Consider the following 18,526-nt stretch of genomic DNA (forward strand, 5'->3'; position numbering starts at 1 on the left):
TTCTGGGTTATCCAGATGGGCCCCATCTAATCACCCCAGTCCTTTAATGTGGGGAACCTTTCCCAGCTGTGCAGAATCAGAGATGGCTGAATGAGGATTTGGTCTGTACTTCCTAGCTGTGAAGATTAAGGAGGGTGGCCATGAGCCAAGGAATGCAGGTGGCCCATAAAAGCTGGAAAAGACAAGACAATGGATTGTCCCCTAGAGCCTCCAGAAAGAAATGTAGGCCTGCTGACACCTTGACTTTGTAGTTCATTGAGATCTGTGTCTGACTTTTAACCAACAGAGCTCTAAGATAATAAATTTGTATTCCTTACACAACCAAGTTTGCAAGTCATTTGTTATAGCAACAAAAGAAAACTAATACACTTTCCTAGCTATTATACTGTTTTAATCACTTCTTTTGTGGGAGAAGTTGCCTAGGAAAAAAAGTACTCAATTCCAACTAGTGAGTGTACTGCCATTCAAATGAAAAACCCTCCTGTGAGTGTGGGCTTCCAGTTCCCTGACCTGGCGCTGCCGTTAAATGAACATAGAAACTGGGCAAAGTGCCTGGTCCGTATGGCTCAGTGGTTGAGCATCGGCCCATGAACCAGGAGATCATGGTTCGATTCCTAGTCAGGGCACATGCCTAGGTTGTGGGCTCAATCCCCAGTGGGGGGTGTGCAGGAGGCAGCCAATCAATGTTTCTCTCTCATCGATGTTTCTATCTCTCTATCCCTCTCTTTTCTCTCTCTAAAATCAATAAAATATATATATTTTTAAAAAGAAACTGGGCAAAGCACATAACCAATTTCTCACAGCTTGAGTTTCTCTCCTATCATTGGACAAAATATTTATTTCCAGGACCATGTTCCCATTCAGCTTCCTCTAATTCTTTTGGGTGCTGGTTTGTTTTAACTTATCATCTGCAGAGAGTCAAAGTGATCCTTTTTCTGTCATATTTATATTTCTTCGTCTCATGCTTTACCAAGTCTACAGACCTGGCATTTTATATTTCAGCAGGAATAAGTTTAAATATCTGTAAAAGTTAAAACATTCTTATTATGACATAAAAATAAAATGAAAATTCTGCTAAACCAGTTTTTAAAACCACCCTGACTAAAACTGCTTGGAAACATTTTCTGACTAAAGCATGAAGAAAACTGTCATCTCTATAGAGCACTCGATATAAAATGCTACTTGTATCGTTCAAGTTGGCAGGAGAATACTTGCATGACTATCTTAAGGGTTCAAAGCTGCATAAGTATTTTTTTATTGTAGAGTTAGCTACTTAGATTAAATTATATCACCAAAAACATTAATACAACAAAGAGCAAAGCCCTGATATAATATATCCTGAAATGTACTAGTCTTCTTTTCAATATAAACATTCTGAAAGTGTTTCAATAAAAGGGTTTTAAAAATATGGAAACAGTTTATACAGATTTAATTTCTTTACTATTTGACCCACCATGACCTAAATTAGGTAGTATCATAAGTTATCTCTACTTTTTAGGAATTTGTTTTAATAGCAATTTTTCAAACAAAAAAACAGGATTAAGTCTGAATTTAGAAAAAAAAAAATTAAAAGTCAAAGCATTTTAGCATGCTTTCAGAGTAGAAAGGAAGTCACTAAATATACATTTATGATATTTAAGATAGAGATATCCTCACATATCAGAAACTAAATTGAAAATTTTAACCTATTTTTGCACTCTCACAGCTGTATTTCTCAGTGATTCTTTATAGCAAGGGGAATGAAGAGGATAACCAGTCCACTAATACAATCCCACACAAAAAGCAAGGGAAAGTTAGACAGCAGGGGATATTCTGGAAGACTCCAAAAATAAAATGCCAGTTTCAATCGATGTCCCTCTAGAAATGGACAGTCTAAACCGTTTACCAACATCTCAAAAAAAGCCATCTGTCTCTCTCCAACACAGAATAAAGGTGAAGTACATAAAGACATGAGAGAGCTCTGCACCCCATCCACGACATTCTCATTCTTTTTTTTCTTGCAAGGCTATCCGTTGATTAATTAGAAACTGCCTTTACCTACCTCCTCCATTTAGACACAGTATTACATTCTTCGAAGGATATACTGAAAGAGTCCCCTGGGGATCAAGAAGAAGGAATCATGCATGACTAACATATGAACAGAACTCTCAGAATGGAGAGATTCAGAAGCTGGTAGGAAGAAACCCGTCTCTGTGCCTCATTCATTGTCTCTTTCTGAGGCATACTGAGTGAAACAACTGAAACAGAAGACTAACTATTCAAGGGAAATATTTGTCCATGGCTCTTTTATTTGAATGTTATATAAGTGATTCTACAGCATTCTTCCCATAAAGCTGAACCCAGTTGGTTTATCCTTAAGAAGCCTTGCTATATTGTATGGAAAACTTTCATGAAGCACTAATTTCATTTATCACAAGATAGGGGCATTATTTCCGTTATCAAGTTGTGAGATATTTTCACAAACATTAAAAGTATAAAATAAGTATGCAACCATGGTTATCAATATACTTTCTACTTCATATGTCGCCCCATAACTAAATCTTTGTTCTACAGTGAAAGTTTTAATTTCTCTAACATAAAGATTCACATCCTAACTTGGCCCTTCTTTCTAATAATATCTGCCACTATCATCTTAGACCTTTGAAATGTTAATATTGCTTAAGCTGGATAAAACTTATAAAGTATCAACCAAAAAATGTAATTCACACACTTGAAATATAGCCCCATTTGTGCTGTGACACCAGTCAAAATACTTTAAGAAATTTACATAATTCAAATATTAAAAATTAAAAGCTCAATCTTGTTTGCTATTGCTGCCAACCAGGGAGGGTAGCAGGCACTACATTGTGCATTCACAGTTATTTTTGTCTGTCCCACGTGTGCAAGCGCACACACACACACACACACACATACACATACACATACACACACACAAAGTATAAACTGTGACTATTCTAGAAAATTGGCTTGAAATGCTCCAAAACATTATGATTTCAGGCAGTAGCATATCTTGGAAAGCATGAAACCATTCATACACCTAAAACAGAATAATAGAGGCGTTTAGTAATTCTCTGATATGCAAAAGAAGGCACTTACCCTCCATTTCTAGGGACGTCTGAAATCGCACTGGAAACCCAGCAACGAGAGAGGGGCTTTATTGCAGGGTGAATCATCCCCACGTAGATGCTCTGAACAACCCCTGTATGCATACTGACATCATCAGGAGAGACTTGGAGGCAGAGGATACTATGGTAACCAAGCAATGTGCTGGGAGACAGAGCCTTTAATTGCTTTAACAACTTCCTGGGGCTGGAGCTACCAGGCTTGGATTTGCTAAGTAGGAAACGAAGGTTGTCACAGAGCGCTGAGTGTGACACAGAGCAAGGGACTCAATGAATTCTGAATCTATTCATTGCGATGTGACTTTTTAATGACAAATGTCATTACATGAATCCATTAGCAATATTCCTCTCACAGCTGAAACTCTGATGAAGTCACAGGTCAATAAATAATGCTCACAGGTAGCAATAGTATAAGTATTCATAGATGGTTTTCTCATTTAACAAACATTAATATTATTGTATTAAAAACATCCTTTTCCTTGAGGTTGAATACTTGATTCCCCCTGAAAAGAAAGCTCACATCTGTGCCTTCAGAGGTCAGTGTGCTGATAACAATGAAAACTGATTCTCTCTATTTACTTCTCCAGGAGGTGGCAGCTGCCGGGTCCATTTATCTCCAAGCTCCAGTAAAGCCCTGCCAATACATCACTTATCCAGAAAACACCTCCAGCAAAATGCCTAATTATGACACTCTAGATAAAATCAGAGGAAATCTGCCATCTTACTGCTACACAGTCTTCTTGATTAAGTCTCTTCTATCACAGCAGAATTACTTCTACTTCTAATAACCCCTAAGCTACACACAATTTAAATCTTCCCTTTGAACTATTTGTCCTGCCCTGCTTCTGTCACCTACATTCATGGGAATACAACCCCCTCTTAAAAATACCAGGTTTAAAGTAATTGCTTAAAATAACAATGCTTCAACATCAAATTGAGTCTCCAATGATATATCATGCTTATTTGATCAGATGCAATGCTTTCATAAGTATATAATTTATTACCTGTACTATGCAAACTATTGTTTTCTTCTCCATGAATATTGGATTGACATGTTTTCAAACAATACCATGGTCTAACTTTTCTGCTGCAAATACTGTAATTGTAAAGATAAGCAAGTAACTTGGCAGATCCTCTTTAAGACAGTCATAACAATAAAATATGAAGGCTGTCATTCGGTACTGTCTACTTAGATCTAAGCTATTTCAAAGAAACTATTATTATTTCTACTTCGATTTAGATGAAGCTAAGCCCGCCTTTAATGTTTCCCTTGTGATAAAAAAAAAAGCATACAAGTGAATTGCAATAATACTGCTTACAAAAATAGTCAAATGGAATAAAACAGCCCCACTATACAATGTGGAAAACTACACAGAATTTAAACCTGTTTGAAAATTTGGAGGGAGAATTCTGAAAGAATAGTAAAGTCTGCCCTCACAAAACCCACAATAATTGGTTTCCCTTAACTTATGTAAAGTGAAAAAGCTTTACAACGAAAACGGAACTATTCCTCTATCTACTCACTTGATTTTCCTGAGACCCTGAGTTTGAGAAGCAAAACATGCAAATTTTATCATATCTAAGTGAAAATGATACATATACAAAATCTGCCATGATACAAATGAAAATAATCTATACACACACACACACACACACACACACACACATCATATAATATGACTCAATTTTTAAAATAAATATATTTGTTTATTTAAATATGTATTGAAAAAAATGTCTAGAAGATACACACCCAATAGCTAGGGGTATTTACTTCTGGCCGTTTCAATAAAATATTGAGAGAGTCCTCCAATTTTTATGTTGTATATTTTTAAACTTTTAAGTTTTTTTTAACCATTGGATATGAATCACTATTTAATTTGAAAAATGGAAATTCATTTCAATGTGTTTTAAACTTGCAATCCTGGTTTACCTCCTCTCAGAAAAGAATAAGGACTAGATCCTAACATACTAGCCAGACTATTTCAAGGTGTCTCAGACAACTTACTAGGGAGATGATCCACCTGTCTAAACAGAATTAAGATGGGTAAAGCAAACAAAGGTTATCTATGTAACACAGACCAAAAAGAGACAGGTGTATCGACTTTTTCAGAGATGGATGGTCATAAAGAAACAGTCCAACAGTAAAGCTGGTTTGTTAGCTTTTCTTTCAAAGGTACTGATTTAAGAAGAACCTGCCCCAAAATAAGACCAAACCAAGAGGCCTCTGACCACTACAGAAGCTGAAGGGAATAGGGAAGATCACCAGCAGGAGTAGAAATCAAGTGCCAGTGAGACAAACGGCCCCAGGTGGCCAGACTAAGTGTCCAGTTAAAGAGGCTTGCTTCAGAAAAAGCAAGGGCCTAATTTCCCCCATATCCATTTCCTAATTCTAAGCTTCCTTTTGTTTTTATTCTCTCTTCATCTACAAAAACAGCTCACGATGTCATGTTCTCATCAGTACTCTATTTCCTCTTGACACTCCAACTAAATTTTCTGATCCGCGCAACCTCACCACTTTCTCAGAGATCATAAACTCTTTCTTAGGTGGATAACTTCTTACAAAAGTCACCACCTCCTTTCCTTGGATTCCTAAGGACAGCACAGAGAGGCTTTGTGAAGTGCATATCCACATTAGGCCACTCAGCACCGCGCTGGGAGCAGGCACAAAATCTACCCAGTAACAGCACTAGATCCACCAAGCCCTGACATATTTCCCCTGGATAACTGTATACCCCCTGTATCTGTCCTAAACTTCAGAAAATCTACCTATTTCCTAGTGGATCCCAAGGCTTCAATGACATCTAAATAATATTATAATTTCTCAAACTGAAAGAAAACAAAAGCTAGAAGGTGGAAATAGTCTTTCACGGGGGAAAAACATAGCACATTTCCCAAAGACATACCCCTTGACTGTCAAGGTATTATAAATCTCATCAACTCCCATGCAACTACCTTAATCCTTAAATTGAAACTTGGGGTTCACCAAGGTCCTGAGCTTAACTTGTTTCTTAAACAAAAGTGAAATCATGTTGGCAAGTGCCAATTCAGAAGCAAATGGGGATTAAAGTGCTACCTCTGAGGGGTTATTTGGCCAGGATTTCTAAAGCCTTGACCAGTCAGTGGCCAGCCTGCCTCCTCTCCCAAATCACCTTTCTGATGATAAGGCCAAACAGCCTTCATCCTAAGCTGGTTTTGCCTCACAATTTATGTTGAACTTCCTTCTAGTCCAGATGAGCAACATTCTTGGCTCCTCTGGTCTTGATACAACACGTTTCCTAATTCCAGTGAAGCATATAAGTACTGAAAAAAAATCAGTGGTATATGGGATTTTATGATTAGCATTTGGGTTTAAATTTGTTAATTAAAACAAATGCATATTAATTTGATGAAAAAGTATGACAGAACTTCCAATGGCAAAAAGTTCTAACTCTCCATCACCCTTAAACCCAGTCTGTGGCCAAATTTCACTGATCTGTCACCTCTTTGTTCCAGTCCCAGGCTGTCCCCTCCAGCTTAGATCTGCTCCAGTCATCTCATGACGCTCTGGTCTCCTGACTGCAGTGCCTCACTCCTTTAACCATTCTATGTATCACTTTGTCCTTGACGAACTTCACAACCATTGCCCTACCAGGTTACTACGAAACTCCCAAATCCCCAAAGGCTCCCCCTGTGGTCACTGAGTCAAGTGCAGATTTCACAGCTTCAACAGAAGCCCATCTTTGTCACTCTGGGCACCTGGAGCTACAGCCAATGAGACAATCTGATGCTCGAATATGTCTCTGTATTTTCCCTCCCCCAGGCCTTTGCTCTAACTGCTTCCTCCTCCTGTAATCCCACACATACCTACCCATTCCCCCCATCACATTCCTTCTGTCTCTCCTTCCCACCAATCTAAACCCTAACCAACTCTTTTAAGACCCATCTCTTCCATCAGGAATGGGTTCCTCCTCGGAAATTCCAGTGTTCTCTACCTTACAAATTGCATTTAAAACATTCTATTGCCTATTATCATGCATCTTATCTTCCTACTCATTTTAACCTTCTGAGAAGTAGAGACAAAGTCTATATCTCCTTCTTATTCTCCATATAGCAACATACCTTACATTTGGCATTCACTTTGATAAATATTTATCGAATAAATGAACAAAAATGTTATGTCCTAATTATATTCATTTTACAAAGTATTTTAGATTATTCCACTTGGTCTTTGAAACAACTTAATGTGGTTGAAATGAAAATAAACAGAGACTCAAAATAATGCTGTAATTGCATTTGTGTCACATAGCTTTTAGGCTCCCTGATTCCCCAATACATTCCTCACCTAGACATCTAGTGCTAATGACAGCTAGAAAGGAGGTGCCCTCATATTCCCTCACAGTGAATCCACTGAAGAACTAAAGCCAAAATTGCCTTAATTCTTTCTCTCTTACCATTGACCCATGGCATACTCATTCACCATAACATTTTCAAGTCAACTGACAAGGCTTGGGAGGAATACCTGTTGTTGCCCTTTTCTTTTCCCTGTATCTAGCTAATGATATCCTAGAGAAGGCTGCCTCCTTGGCTCCTGCCCACCTTCTCAGAGTAACTAATACTCTGGGCAAATCCCTAACTTTTCTAAATGCCAATTCCTAATTTTCAAAAAGAGAAGAACAATACCTAATATTGTAGTTATGAAGACAAAGATAATGCATGAAGTACTGGCACATCACAAGCCCTTAAAACAGTAATTAAAATTATGATAATGAACAAAACCAGAGAATGGGATTACACCACCTTCCTGAAAGGCTTCATCAGTATTCTGGAAGAGTGTGGTAATTGGGTAATGAAGAAGCAGAAGCTGGCCAATAAGGGCCTTTAAGAACTTGAATAATCATGTGTGTGTGGAGGGGGGGGCGGGGGGGTAGATTTTTTTTGCTGTTTAAAATGAGGGTGTTGCCGAAGCCGGTTTGGCTCAGTGGATAGAGCGTCAGTCTGCGGACTGAAAGGTCCCAGGTTCGATTTCGGTCAAGGGCATGTACATTGGTTGCGGGCACATCCCCGGTAGGGAGTGTGCAGGAGGCAGCTGATTGATGTTTCTCTCTCATCGTTGTTTCTAGCTCTCTATCCCTCTCCCTTCCTCTCTGTAAAAAAATCAATAAAATATATATTTAAATAAATAAATAAATAAATAAAAAATAAATAAATAAATAAATAAAATGAGGGTGTTGGTCCTTTCCAGTTTAACATTTCCATGTGCTATGAAGCACCTAGTAGCAATTTTCTCCCGCACAAATATTTGCCCTCTTCTGCAACCAAGCCCAGCAGAGTGACCAACGTGTGGGTACTTCACTCAGTTCAGACTATAATAGACTGAAATTATTCAAAGTTTTATCCTTAAATAATTTTAATTTTGCTTTCATTTAAGAATCCAGGACTAGATCATCCTTATACTACTCGGAACTCACCCACAAGTCAATTAACTTTGATGTTTTCCCAAAACTAAACATGGATTATAAAGCCTTCAATGTTTTTAATCTAAAAGTCAAAGGTATTATAGATGATAGCTTACTCTAATGCCAAAAACTTATTTCAACATTTCATGATTCTAATTTTGATTACAATTCCCAGAGGAAGCGCTGGATTAAGTTCTAATATACTTTTCTAAAGAAGCCAGTTTTAGATAAGTTCCCATTTTAGTCTCTCAATTAGTGGAACTTTAAAATACCTTTTCCCTAGGACACAAAGAAAGAACTTAGAGTGAAATGTAGAGCATTTGTGTGAATCTAAGCATAGACATTGTTTTCATGAGATAAAAGGAAGCATAAAAAGGGTTAAAGATGCTGCCGACAGTCTGAGAGGACCAACAGAGCCGAAAGGGTCTGACAGCAGGATGTGGGTTATAATGCTTCTGAATGAAATCCTTTTGTGCAAGGGCACTGCAAAGGGCATCCATGCAGCACTGTGTGTGTTTGGATTTAAATTAATCAAGTCAGTTCCACAATGCTACGATTCCTTCTCTTTAACTGGTTAAGGCAGGCTTACTGGCAGTTCCCAAATGATGTCAATAGCTTCTAAAAGGTCAAATGCAATGAAGCACACCAAATGTCCTGGAGTAAAAAGTGCCAATAACTTCTCCCTCTATAATCTGCTGGGTGTAACTTATTATGCGGTTGATTATCCCATTTTAATCAACTGCCCTGGTTTTCTTCTTTCCATTTCCCCACAAAAGTTAACACATATTTATACATTTTATGATACACATGACAAACTGTTTTATTCTGCAGCATGCCTGGCTAAAAACAACATAAATGGTCCCACTGCAGCACTGGGGGTGGGGGATGGGATGGGAAAGGTATGGAGGTAGAAATATTCTAGTCAATAGGGGCCAAGTACAACCAAAGCATCATCTGTGTTATTAACATAAACTCACAAAAGAAAGCTGAAGCTATAATCAATGGTAATGTCAAGTAACAAATGCTCGGAAACAGCATATATATAAAAAGGAAGAAACCAAGTCAGGTGGAAAATTTCATTTGAGTTCAAAATCATGAATTCTAGGCCTTTGGGAGCTTCTTTAAAACCCAGTGTTTGTTTTTCCCAGGCAGTGAGGGTTCAAATGCATTCTTGTAAAATATTAACCATGGGTGTCTTGGGCACTGAGTCAAAAGGAAAAAGGAAGGGAGATAAGTCAAGTGTACTAGAGTATGAAGTAATCAGGACCAGCTCTTCTCTGACAATGCTAGACAAACAATAATTGCCAGCCCAGGGACTCAACGAAAGTTACAAGCACTCAACACAGCCCCCGCCCTCCTATCAATGTCCCTAATCTTCAACTGCATTGTTGCACAGGTTTTTAGAGCCCAGCATTGGGTCTACATCTCAACTCTGTCACTTCCAATGCCCATGATCTTGGGCAAGCTACTATACCTCTCTGGGCCTCACTTTGGTCACCTATAAAAATATGGAAATAAATAATCATACCTCTGAAGATTGGTAAGCCACTCACAGTTTCAGGTCTTTGGAGTACAGTGTTGAACAAGCCACACAAGGCCACTGCTCTCAGGGAGCCTGCATTCTGGGTTGGGAGATAAGAAAAGTAAACAATTAAATAAATAACATAATTTTATATATGTGGAAAAGGGTTCTAAAGAAACATATCATAGGATGATGAGATAAGAAACTGACTGGATGGGAGAGTGACTTAATACAGTTGTCAGAAAAAAACCTCAGGAGGGTGAGGGCATGAGTGTGGGGGGTGGGGGCAAAGGGGAGATAAGGACACATATGTAATACCTTAATCAATAAAGAAAAAAATAAAATAAGAAATGACATTTGAATAAGGAAAAGAAGCAAGATGCATAAAATAAAAGGACAGAGCCTTCCAGGCATAGAATCAGCAAGAACAAAAGTCGGAGACAGAAATAAACTTAGAATGCTCAAGGAACATAAGAAGTCCAGTGCGGCTAAAGGATAGTGAACAGTGAGCAGTAAGTTTAGGCACCTGTTAGACAATTAAGTGAAGGAGACAAATGATCAACGAATTAATGAATGGGGCCTGGGTTAGATGATGAAACTGGACATATAAATTTTGGGGTCAGCTACTTAACACAAATCTCTGTAAGGCACCTAGCATGGTACCTGAACACTATGATTATTGATAACTAATCTCTGCATTCCCTCTTTTACAAGTAACTGGGTAGATATTTGCATTATGGAGACTGTTAGCAAAATAGAAAGAGAAAAGACAGGTAGAGTTGCATTACCTCAGGGATAACAAATATGTTTCACATTGACTGCCAATTCTGCAAAATAGTAGGAACTTCCTGGTGTTCTGAGTTGAGCAGGATTCTAAGGCCAAGCAAGAGCCTGTGTGATGATCTGTTCCATTATATGCAAAATATATAAATGGTAATAGATTTCCAAGGCTCTGAAATTGGCAGTTTTTGATCACTATAATTTCTTCATATTTAGTAATTATTTCATATAATGATATGATTAGATGCCATTACTATCCCTATTTTCTTTTTTTAAATAAATCTTTATCATTCAGATTATTACAATTGTTCCTCTTTTCCCCCCATAGCTCCCCTGCACCCGGTTCCCACCCCAACCTCTGCCTTTACCCGCCCCCACTGTCCTCATCCATAGGTATACAATTTTTGTCCAGTCTCTTCCCACACCCCCCACACCAGTTTCCCCCCGAGAATTGTCAGTCCACTCCCTTTCTATGCCCCTGATTCTATTATATTCACCAGTTTATTCTATTAATCAGATTTTTTATTCACTTGATTTTTAGATTCACTTGTTGATAGGTATATATTAGTTATTCATAATTTTTATCTTTACCTTTTTCTTCTTCTTCCTCTTCTTAAAGAATACCGTTCAGCATTTCATATAATACTGGTTTGGTGGTGATGAACTCCTTTAGCTTTTTCTTATCTGTGAAGCTCTTTATCTGCACTTCAATTCTGAATGATAGCTTTGCTGGGTAGAGTAATCTTGGTTGTAGGTTCTTGCTGTTCATCACTTTGAATATTTCTTGCCAATCCCATCTGGCCTGCATAGTTTCTGTTGAGAAATCAGCTGACAATCGTATGGGTACTCCCTTGTAGGTAACTGTTTTTCTCTTGCTGCTTTTAAGATTCTCTCTTTGTCTTTTGCCCTTGGCATTTTAATTATGATGTGTCTTGGTGTGGTCCTCTTTGGATTGCTTTTGTTTGGGGTTCTCTGCAATTCCTGGACTTGTAAGTCTATTTCTTTCACCAGGTGGGGAAGTTTTCTGTCATTATTTCTTCAAATAGGTTTTCAGTATCTTGCTCTCTCTCTTCTTCTGTCATCCCCATAATTCTGATGTTGGTACACTTGAAGTTGTCCCAGAGGCTCCTTACACTATCTTCATATTTTTGGATTCTTTTTTCTTTTTGCTTTTCCGGTTGGGTGTTTTTTGCTTCTTTATATTTCAAATCTTTGACTTGATTCTTGCGATCCTCTAGTCTGCTGTTGGATCTCTTTATATTATTTTTTATTTCAGTCAGTGTATGCTTAATTTCTAGTTGGTCCTTTTTCATATCCTCGAGGGTCTCACTAAATTTATCGGCCTTTTCTAGAAAATTCTTGAAAAACCTTATAACTGTGGTTTTGGACTCTATATCCAGTTGTTTGCTTTCCTCCATGTCTTTCATTTGTGACATGTTTCTTTGTCTCCGCATTTTGGCTGCTTCCCTGAGTTGATAGAGTGGCTTTGTGTGCTAGGTGTCCTGTAGGGCCCAGTGGCTCAGCCTTCCCAGTTACCTGAGGTGGACACTCTTGGTACACCCCTTTGTGGGCTGTGTGCACAGTCTTGTTGTAGTTAAGCCTTGATTGTTGTTGGTATCACTGGGGGGAATCAACTTCCAGGCCAACTGGCTGTGAGGATCAGCTGTGTCTACGCTGGGAGAACTTCTGTGCTGGAGACACCCTTATGATACAAGACTTGCTTCAGTGGGGCTTTGGTGCTCACTGAGTCTGCCCCCTGAGTGTGTCCCTTATGGATCTGAGGAGTTGTAATCTGGATGGTCCTACTCTGACCCCTAGGTACACTGGCTCTTGGATCTCCAAAGAGGTGCTAATTTAGCCTCTGCCTGAGGCCACCCAGCAGGAGCTATGGAGAGATCTGAAGATTCCTCTTCTTTGTTTGGGTTTTTGAGGTGCCCAGATGAGGCCCAGCTATGAAGCAATGCAAGCTGCTGTGGGGCCTTGGGCCTTCTTTTGGATGTTCTGGGTCTCACTGACTCAGCTGCAGTTTGTTAGGTAAGTTTAGGTTTCAAAGGACCATTCATATGCAAAAGCCTCTGTGCTCAGCTTGGATGGGGCGGAGTCTCAGGGCGGAGCAAACAGCAATGGCTTTCTGACAGCCCTGCCTTAAGAGGCCCCTGGGTCTCAGTGTCCCACGGTAATCGCTGCAAGCACCTCTGAGAGAAAGCTGCCCTCAAGTTCCGCCCGATGCCCGACAGTCCAGTTTCTCCCTGTATGAGTCTGGGTCCCCAGAGTCTCACCTGGAACTGGAGTTCAGAGCAGTCGGGAGCTTTTGTCTCCCTCCCGATTGAGAAAGCCAGCTGTGTACTCAGTTGCCAGCCCTCTCTGTGCGCGCACCTCCATACCTCTGCACTTCCGCAGCTCCTCTGAGTCTCAGTGTGCTTTTCTCTTTCCTTCTAGTTGTAGAATTTCCACTCAGCCAGCCTTCCTGTGGTTCTGGATGATGTCCATTTTGTCTTTTAGTTGTAGTTTTGAAATTATTGTGTGAGGCAGCAGTTCAGGTGTTTACCTATGCTGCCATCTTGGTTTCTCCCCCACTATCCCTATTTTCTAATTAAGAAATGTGAGGCTCAGAAAAAATAATTCACATGCCCAAAGTGACCAGCCTTCAAACAGTTAAAATCTGGTCTCCCTAACTCTTTTTTTAAAAAATATATATATTTTATTGATTTTTTTTACAGAGAGGAAGGGAGAAGGATAGAGAGTTAGAAACATCAATGAGAGAGAAACATCGATCAGCTGCCTCCTGCACACCTCCTACTGGGGGTGTGCCCGCAACCAAGGTACATGCCCTTGACTGGAATCGAACCCAGGACCTTTCAGTCCGCAGGCCAACGATCTATCCACTGAGCCAAACCGGCTAGGGCTGGTATCTCTAACTCTTGAGATCATGATCTTACCCACTGTGATTTGTACATGCACATTTGTACATGCATATTTGTAAATATCTGTGTTTTCCGATGGTCTTAGGCTCTACAGCAGCGGTTCTCAACCTGTGGGTCACGACCCACAGGTTGAGAACCGCTAGCAGGGTCATCTAAGACCATCGGAAAACACAGATATTTACATTACAATTCATAACAGTAGCAAAATTAGTTATGAAGTAGCAACGAAAATAATTTTAGGGTTGGGGGTCACCACAACATGAGGAACTGTATTAAAGGGTCACGGCATTAGAAAGGTTGAGAACCACTGCTCTAACTGTACTTTAAGAGTCTTTCCAGCTGAGCCTAGTTAGAGCCTAGTATCTGGTTCCAGTATGGAATGTCTTATACAATCATCAGTCTCATTCTGGCATATTCTCTGGTTTCTAAATTCACATGTTACCTTCTGAAGAAAGCACCCAGGCACAATTATTTTCTGTGTTGATGATAATGGAAAACATCCTAATTTTTAAAATGCCAAATCCTATTTGATGTACAGATTAGGTAATCTTTAAGCAGGATGACTTAATTTTAGCAACTGTCAGTATTGTTTAGCAATCACCTACATATTCTTCATCCTACCTTATTCTTCAACAGATAGATTCTCATAGAGCTGCATTTAAAAACACAAACATACACACTTTGTTAAATTAAGTTACTGCCACTGCTATTATTGTTACCTTACCCACAAAAAGCAGATTCATACACTTTGACTAAAGAATAGGAATTCAGTCTTAAGGAATAAGAATTCTAAGGATTGTAGGGCAATGAGAAGTAAAAATCCTGTACAGATTACAGACTAACCACAACATAGGCATCAAGGGTAAACTATATTTAACCCTGAATTGCCTTGTCCTTTCTCTCCACCCCATGCTGTTTTTCCCCACCTATTTTCTGTGAGAGGGCTTCATAACAGAGCGGGGGGGGGGGGGGAGGGGGGGGGGGAAGAAGTATGCCATATAATGCATTGATTTGATTCCAGCAAACTAACCAGAATTTGAATTTTTATTAGCAAAAGCCATATGCAAAAGCAATAATACACTATACTTATCAGAGTGGTTAGTTTTATTCATGAACCCATGCTGAGTTAAAAAAAGAAAAATGACAAAAAAACTAACTTCAAAGCATTGCTGAGAGATGATTAACTCTTTAGCCACAAATGAGAGTGCACACACTCCTTTGATGTGTGAGAATTTTTAGTGCCTAAATTTAAAGAAAGGATATCTACAATACAAGTTTAACCATTTTAAAAAATCCAATGATACACTTCTTTTGCATCTAGAAAACCAGTAATTACCTGAGGGAATAAACAAAATTGGAATTCAGCCTCAGAAATTAAACCTTAAATGCAAAGCACACATACAATATTCCTCCCTCATATACAGTTCAGTGGCAAAATGCCAGCTCTAAAATATTCAGTACAGAAAATATAACTCTTTCCATTGTCATTTTTTCAGAGTACTTTGGGCTCAATCAAGCTGCATACACATCTTCATCTCAAAAATTCAACTACACTTAAATTGAAGTGTAATTCAGTACACAAACTATGCAACACATTATTGCAAAGACTACAGTTGTATAAGTGCTTGTGCCAATACTTAACTTGAAATAAATGTTGACAATGATCTAAAATTGCTTGTATGCATGAATATAAGCCTAACCAATGGACACAGACAACAGGGGGGTGAGGGCATGAGGGGGGAGAGGAAGGGGGGGTAATGGGGGAATAAGGACACATATGTAACACCATAATCAGTAAGAAATTTAAAAATAAAATAAAATTGCTAATCTTGTAGCCCTGAATAAACTCTATCATTTATAGAGTATATGTCATGGTCTATTTTTACACAAAAAATTGAGAATTATTATTGAGTATGTATAATTCTTAAAGGTTGTGTGAAAATAGGCCATGAAATATATGGTATAAATTTCAAGAGAAAATGGAAATTCTTAAGAAAAAAAGTGTGTAGATTAAAATATGTGATTTTTCAGGGCAATGGCCCAAAGACATGGGAGAGATGAAAGGTTAATATCATGCACTTAAGATGGCTTTTAACATGAAAATATATCAGATCCATTATTTGCTAAAATACTTGTATTTACCAATCTAAATATATTTAAATATTATTAAGACCTAAATGCATAACATTATAATTTTCTCTTCTTTTACCAATCTGACACATCTATATCAATAACTACTTGGAAAAATATGCAAGGCAATCTCAAAAAGAATTACTGTGTTTCATTATGAAAGATGAAAATGCAATTAAAAAAATATTTTGTCTGACATTCAGGTCTATATGCTGGTGCTTCAGGTCAAAAACTATTAGCCACCTGCTTAAAATACATACAAGAAAATAAAATGTCCCTCAAAATTATTTTGCATACAGTATTCTCAAAATGAGTGAGGTTACCTTTTAAGTGGTTAAAAACATGATACCTCAAAAAGGAAATACACTCATCATGCCAGAAATTAATTTATAAATAAGATTTAATGATGGTCATATAATTTAGACCATTCATATTGGATAAAGAAAGCACCATGTCTACTATGAGAGAAATTAATACACAAAAGAACCAACCAGCTCAACACTATATGTATATTGTTGTCTCCTGTTCCAATAAAAGTAACAAATTCAATATGATTCCTAGGATTCTTAGGACATTCTCTCTTACCATTCAGAAGTCTTCTGGGGACTGACCAAGCAGTGCTTTTGTATCTTTAAGACATTCTATAAGTGTATTTTCATAGAAAAAGCAAAACACCAGCCCCCAAAGAATCCACAAATCTGTCCTGTTTAATAACATTTTGACACTTGACAATGAAACATATGGCTCTCAATCATTACTATATTAATAGGTTCTATCAGTAATTATTAGATAATTGGTCACTCAGCACTTTATACAGCCAGGTACTAACCTAAGTGCTTGATACATCTTAATGCATTGAAACCTCACAACAACTTTATGGTGTAGGCCAGTGGTCGGCAAACTCATTAGTCAACAGAGCCAAATATCAACAGTACAACGATTGAAATTTCTTTTGAGAGCCAAATTTTTTAAACTTAAACTTCTTCTAACACCACTTCTTCAAAATAGACTCGCCCAGGCCGTGGTGTTTTGTGGAAGAGCCACACTCAAGGGGCCAAAGAGCCGCATGTGGCTCGCGAGCCGCAGTTTGCCGACCACTGGTGTAGGCAATAGCCTATTGCCATTTTACAAGTAAGGAAATCAAGGCACAGAGAGGTTAAATAATTTGTTCATAGTTAAACAGATAGCAGGTAGCTACATTTCAATGAGGGAAGCAGAGTTTATAGAATGTGAGGTCCTCTAATGTGATGGGCAAGCAAGGGAAAGAAAATGGAGGCAGAAGTACAAAGAGACTCAAATGAAAGAATGAAATAGAGAAAAATGCTTTCTCTTTCACTATTGTCTCTAATCTTATCTGGCTGATTGCGGTGTGCTTAATAAAGGAAAAGAACTGTAACCAGGTTTGCGAGAACAAAGATGACTCCCACCTTAGGACACCAGGAAGCTCACAATTTCTTGCCTTACCTAAAAGATTGATTCTGCTGTGTGGCCCTGAAAATACCCCATCTCAATGCCCAGGCTCCGAGATGAAATCTGATGGGTAAATACACATTTTGGTACAGTGTCAGATTCATGGGCTGTGTAGACACAGGTGGGTGGGTGTATGAGGGTCCTAGACTATTCCCCCATGAACCTGGCTCCAGCATGGTTGAAGGGCTGCCATAAAGAGGATGAGGTTCCCAGGTGGTTCGCTCCACAGGTTTCATCTCTCCTGGTGTTGCCCTCACTGACTTGATCCAACTTAAACTTGCTTGTAAAAAAATCTTAATCTGGCTCCCCAATATAAATGTCCAGTGTCCCTTACAGGGGCCCTAATCTAAAATCTATCAGCAGATCATGGGGGCGGGGGAGTGTTGACGCCGTTGGGTTTTGGGGTTTTCTTTGATTATTTAATAAAAAGACATTTCTCCTTTAAGCACAGTATTGCAGGCTTCTAAATCTTCAAGTATACATTAAACAAAATAACTCTTGGTTAATAAAATATGAATGCAAGCAAAATGCTCCTGTCAAAGTGGAGAATCTAAAATATTTCAGGAACCACAAAACCCCCTCTGATAATAAGGTTGGAAAACATCCCTTTTTCCACACCCAAAACAAAGGAAATTGGATCCCTGCTTTAACTGGAGACTGTTGCTATTTGTTTTGTGGATAAAGGCCAAATTATGCATATTTTTGTGACTTCAGTAAAGAATCAAGGTCAATCACCAGATATTCTCCCACTCCAACAACACGGCAGCAACATGAATACAGATGTTCCTTATCTTTTTCACGGTGATTTTTAAAAACTAGTTTTTCCTCTCAGAGCAGCTAAGATTCCTTTGTCAAAAGGGTACCCATTAAGAAAATCACTTAGCTAATAAGCAAGGAAATTAGCTAGCAAGTCTGATACAAAACAGACAGTAACAACACTAACAGCAATCTGTACACACAAATTAAGGCAGTAAAGAGTTGTATGATAAGTACTTTGAAACTGTTCCTGGAAATCAAAATCTCAGCATCACTACTTTTAGGGGTCAGACAACAATTTTACATTTTTCTTCTTGTCTCACTTGGTTCCCACAAAAATCTCAATAATAGTTTTAGAGTTTTATCTAAGGATGTGCAGAAAAAGAT

At 38.5% G+C, this 18,526-nt stretch overlaps 1 protein-coding gene across 14 annotated transcripts in view; it reads right to left on the bottom strand.

Annotated features, from left to right (window-relative positions):
- PAM (peptidylglycine alpha-amidating monooxygenase) overlaps window positions 1-18,526 on the bottom strand; it is a 268,465-nt gene that overhangs the window by 212,444 nt on the left and 37,495 nt on the right. For 12 of the 14 annotated variants that reach the window (XM_054715025.1, XM_028149816.2, XM_054715030.1 and 9 more), the window contains exon 2: window positions 10,086-10,179. The gene's annotated coding sequence lies outside the window, so the exon portion shown is untranslated. Of the gene's footprint in view, window positions 1-10,085; window positions 10,180-10,867; window positions 10,887-18,526 lie in introns of those variants that run through there. The other 2 variants (XM_054715026.1, XM_054715027.1) reach the window with 2 other exon arrangements.

The sequence above is a fragment of the Eptesicus fuscus genome, chromosome 4, assembly GCF_027574615.1.
Source record: "Eptesicus fuscus isolate TK198812 chromosome 4, DD_ASM_mEF_20220401, whole genome shotgun sequence".
Lineage (NCBI taxonomy): Eukaryota > Metazoa > Chordata > Mammalia > Chiroptera > Vespertilionidae > Eptesicus > Eptesicus fuscus.